The 5,511-nt window shown below is 33.4% G+C and overlaps 1 long non-coding RNA gene across 3 annotated transcripts; it reads left to right on the forward strand.

Moving 5' to 3' along the window:
• On the forward strand, nt 2,431-4,598 carry LOC107611890. Of its 3 annotated transcripts, none has more exons than XR_002353172.1 (5): nt 2,432-3,111; nt 3,303-3,391; nt 3,520-3,763; nt 4,263-4,432; nt 4,528-4,598. It is a non-coding gene; the product is annotated as an uncharacterized LOC107611890 (long non-coding RNA). The 3 variants fall into 3 exon arrangements; XR_001613499.2 differs by having other exon boundaries at nt 2,433-3,111; nt 4,238-4,432; XR_002353171.1 differs by having other exon boundaries at nt 2,431-3,111; nt 3,520-4,432.

The following is a 5,511-nucleotide window of genomic DNA, read 5'->3' on the forward strand; positions in this document are numbered from 1 at the left end:
CCCATAGATATCAGTCAGATATCACTCAAACATGCATTAATATACAAGGTCAAGCAACATTACAAGGTCAAGCAATATACACCCATGGACAAGTAAATATTAGAACAGTTGCAACTGTTGACTATATTACAGTATATCAGTTCAGAAATATACACCCAACAAATTATGCTATATACACCCAACAAAATACTCAATATACACCCACCAAATCACGCAATATACTCCCAAAAATCAGTTACCAGAAGAACTAGAACACCAAGAACAGTAACACCTAGAACAACTAAGAAGAACAAAATAACCTAGAAGCAAGAATAACAGTAAAACCTAGAACAAGTAGAACATTAAAAACTGTAAAATGAGACCTAGAACAAGAAGAACAGTAAAACCTAGAAAAACGTAGAAGAACAGTAAAACCTAGTTTGAAATCTGGAAAATATACAGGAATGGTAATGTAACGTACCTTGAGTATTATAGCTTTGTTTTCTCTGGAGATTCTTGATCGAGAGTTTTATGGTGTGTTGATGGAGTTTTCGAATGTTAGCGACGAGTTGTATATCCAATAACTAAATTGATAGATTTTTATAAATATATTTAGTCAACGTCTAATTGAACATGTTATGTGTCATATATGCTATCAGTTAATATTTTACATCATTAATTGTTGACGAAAATTGTGAATGGAATAACTGAAAGATAAATATAATTAATTAGTAATTTTTGAAAGACTAATTTAATCAAAAAATTCTTTCAAAAACAAATTTAAAAATATTTTATTTTTTAATAACTAATTTGACTAGTAACCTTTATTTATTTATTCTGCATGTGCTTGAGCTCCTTATTAATCATTATTCATTCGTTCGTATTAAATTGTTATAACTAGAAGACTAAAACTATCAATTATGCCAATGAGTAATAGCTCAAATGACATAGTCTTCCTATACTCAATTAAGAGGTTGCGGGTTCGAGTCTCCTATCTTTTGGTAAAAAAAAAAATAAAAAAAACTAGATATCAATTATTGTTTGAGGTCAATTACAAACTTTTTTCTTTTCTTTTCACCTTGGATGATGATGATTATATGGACGATAGGTGGGTAGGTTTATTGTCTTCACTTTTCACCACGCGGCAAATAAAAGAAAATTAAAAAAAATATTTTCACTAGAATAATCTGGTTCACTTTTTTTTCACTAGAATCTTCTGCCAAAAGCAGGGCCGCATTTGATCTTATGATTGCTCATTTGGGACTATATAAAAAATTTCATAAACTAAGCAAACTAGGTAGCTTAAATTAATTAGGTACGTAAAAACTAATAAACAATAATGGGTGTTTTTGATAGTATTGGAGAGGTGTGTGAGGAATGGTGTGGAATACAGCACAAAATTAGAAAGCTAAAGCAAATACAGGGAGTGGAAATAAAGGTGAAGATGGATTGCGAAGGGTGCGAGAGAAGGGTAAAGAAATCAGTGGAGGGGATGAAGGGCGTGACAGAAGTGGAAGTTGAACCCAAGCAGAGCAAGTTAACTGTAAAGGGTTACGTGGATCCAGAGAAAGTGTTAGAGCGCGTGCTTATGACAAGAAGGCTCCGCCTGGGTACGTCAGGTACACCACCGCCTTCAGCGATGAGAACCCCAATGCTTGCACTGTTATGTGATGTATCTTGGTTATTCAATGCTGTGTATGTCATATGTGGAGCTTCATGTACAGTGTCATTGTACAAAGTGGCATAAGTACGTAACAACTAAAAAAAGTAACAAGCCTAAACACAATAACAAAGTCCAATTAATCCTATAAAAGAAGGTTATTCTCATAGTGGAATTCCTACTTGTCTTTTATCAGATTTATTCTCAATTTCTATTATATGTATTCATCCACCAAAATTTAAAGGTCTTCAATCATCATGATTCTTATATTACATTCCTACATCAAACTAATTTCGTTACACCACACTTTTCATGACCGTATCCAATTTTTTTATCTCCCTTTCTCAGTTTGCTTTACAATTTACATGTACACACATTCCTAAAATTTCAAATTTTAAATTTTGAATACAAAATTAAAATTAAAAAAAGGATTTCTCTCCCTTCTTTGTTTCCATTTTATCTCTTCCTCCTCTTCTTCGGTTCTTCTACTTCCTCCTCATCAGTTTCTCTTCTTTTTTCTCCTCCTTTTAATGATTCTATTTTTGTATAATCTTCTTCTTTTTCAGTAGTTTTTATTCATCTTCTTTTTCTAATTCTTACTGTTCCTAATTTAAGTCAGAAGTGGAGATTATAGAGTTAGTGTACGCACTAAGACAGAGAATGTCACTGTACTTGATGGATGCAACCTTTCGGGGAGTCATCGCGGTGGAGGCAACGCTATAGCTGGTGGTAGGGTTGCAGCAGTGGATGAAATGGCGACTGCTACGGTGGTGGACCATGCTATGTCGGTGGTGGTCGCAGTGGGTGCGCAGATCGCTGGAAGGTACTGAGTCACCGCCACAAAGAGCACATGCAATGAGACTATGAAAGCAGAGAGCACAACAACGATATAATAATTTTATATTTGTCTTTATCTTTCTGTCCGTAAAGACTAGATTTGCAACCGGACAAGGATTCATCTTCATTTTCAAGATGTTCCTAATGTCCGTCCTTTTAATTTTGACTAAATCTATATGTAATTTGATATTGAAATTTGAATTTTAAATATGCACAACCTTATCAAGCATTCAAACCATCTCTCAAATAATCAAATTTCAATTTTCTTCTTACCATAACTCTCTTTCTTTCTCTATCTTCTCTCATGTCTTTCTTCTCCTAGATCTATATATCTCTCTGCATCATTTCTTTTCTTTTATTTTTGTTATCTCTGTGTTCTCTTTGTCAAACAGAGATTTCTTGATGGTGACATGCATTATGGTATTGTGTTTGTTGCGGGGAAGCAGAGGGAAGAAGTAGAGACACGACAGGGAGGAGCGAGAGATGCATACTGGCATCGACAATAATGGGCATGCAGTTTGGTGAGGCTGAGATGATTCGGATGGCAATAGACAGAACGGAAGAGAAGTCATAGTTGCAGCACCAGAAGCGTCCATCAACGGTCTTGGTGCGATGATGCTGTATTCTCTGCTTATGTAAGTAGTCGTCTTCTTCAAATGAACGTATACGATTTTTAATTTTGATATGCCTACTCATACTCCTCTTTGTTCAGTCACAGATTCATAATGGTTTGCGATGATGAGCTATGTGTGTTCCTTATTATTTGATCTGATGTATATGTTCTAATTTTGGTAAGAATTGAAATGATGATGTTGTTGTTGTGCAGAGGCGTCTTTGCCTGGTGTGGAGCTTTTGATGCAGTAAATCCATAACCTCATTGTTGTTGCCGGGATTCTATTTGCAATTCGCCAAAAGGTCTTAATCTCTTTTCCTTTTATCTTCAATTTGCATCCAATGTACAAACCAAATGAGATTGTTAAGTAATGCAGCATGAACTAATCATTTTTCCTTTAGTTTTTGATGTCCTGGCTTTGTATTTTCAGAGTATATATTCATTTTCATCATCCTCATAGATCATATTTTTCAATTTTTTTCTTTTCATCACTCCATTAATGGAGCAGAGTACGTGAAGGCAAAATCAAATTGGCTACTGAAAATTCGTGGGCAACCCCGGCAAGAAGGTTTAGCTTTCGGAGTCCAAGATCCAACAGCTCTGCTTGATTTCCAGAGACATTTTCTTGCAACAGCCAGATTTATGGGATCTCCAATCTTTCATTTAGATTTGTGGTACTCTAACTTCTTGCAATCCCTGACACTACAGCTTTCTTTCTTCATAACAAGTGAATATGTACACTTTTGTGCACCCCTTACTCTACTGCTTTCTTTCTTGCAATCCCTTTTGTTTCGGTCTTCTTCCTTTCTTTTTGAAGTCAGCATTTGATTGATTTGTTATTACGTTTATTTTTTATTTTAATTTTTTTTAATAGTGGTTTTATATTCTTTTAATTTAAGAGTGACATTACTATTATATTTTTAAATATGTTTTTTAACCATATTTTAAAATCTTGATTTTCATTTCATATCACCTCTCTATAATCTTATTTTTCCAATACATTATTGACTAAGATTTGGTAACTTCTACTGTTTATGATACACGGTTCGGTATCTCCTTTTTGAGTTTTGATAATGAAATTTGGTAAATATTTTGATTTTAACTGTTTATGTGATCTTTTCATATCTTTATCATTATCATAACCTCAGAAAAAAGAAAATAATATCACCACAGAAGCAAGGAGGTGAAGAAACCATGATGGCAGTCCTGAATGTAATAATTGAAAGAGAAGGGAGGAATTGGAGAAAGAAAGTGGTGGTTCAGGTTCACATTCTTCCTTGCAAAGCCTTCTCTGGCATGGTGGTTCTGCTGATGGTGCTTGGTTCAGTTGTGCCTCAAATAAGGTATATATGATGGATATGAATGAATCCTCAAATTGAGACAATTTCATTTCATAAATAACAAAGTAACTAACTCATATTATTCTTTGTTTTCGCAGGTAGGATAGGTTCCATTAACACTGCCATACCCATTCTCACATTAGTTTATTTTTTATTTTGTAGTTATTAGTTTAGTGCCTTCATTGCCATACTCTATTGTGGCATATCTTTTGGGGTGCATTAAAACATGCGAATGGAATTGAAGGCAGATCAACAATTGTTGTTAGAGTAATAGCATGCTTTCAACCCTTGCACAATTGTCAGGTAAGTACTATATGACTTATATAGACATGATTTTCAAGCTTGATGTGAGATAAAAAAAAAACACTTATGTCTATTATGTGTTATCCTCTGTTATTAATTATCAGATTGTTTTATGAACTCATAGGGGATGAATGCTATCTTCAAGTTTTTCGTCATTTGCTAAAACCTGTCATGAAGATACATAAAATTTTTCTCATCTAGCTGAAGCTTGAAGTTTGTAGTTTTCTTTTATTATTATTTGTCTATAAAAAAATCAAGTTATTGAAAATTCCATATCAAAGCATTGTATCGCCCTAGCACCTATTGATAAATATTTTTATGTTTGCATTTTTACTTCTATTTGTCATCTTCATCATTGATTGATTGACTATTGTTCTTTAGGTTATTTTTTCATTGAATGGTTAAGGCTCATATGAGCTATATGTTATAAGGATTTGTATTTTATTTTTATCCTTTTTGAAATTATATGGTTTGCTTTGTGTATTATGCTATGTTTGAAAGACATTCCAGCAGAAGAGGGTATTAGGTTAAAAAAAGATCCATATTAAGCACCTAATCTAACAATATTTTAATATTTTTTTTTTTCATTATACTTATCATACCCCGTGCAACTTCACTAGTTCTCAATGAAATTGATGCTGGCATCTCTCAAATTAGTAAGGCCACAATAAATTGTTGGTAAATTGTTATATGTCTAAGTATCTTTGGTTCCAGGTTTTACCATTGCAATTCCCACAATAGAAACATGGATTTTTTTTCCTCACAGAATTATAGTCAAA

The sequence above is a fragment of the Arachis ipaensis genome, chromosome B08, assembly GCF_000816755.2.
Source record: "Arachis ipaensis cultivar K30076 chromosome B08, Araip1.1, whole genome shotgun sequence".
Taxonomy (NCBI): domain Eukaryota; kingdom Viridiplantae; phylum Streptophyta; class Magnoliopsida; order Fabales; family Fabaceae; genus Arachis; species Arachis ipaensis.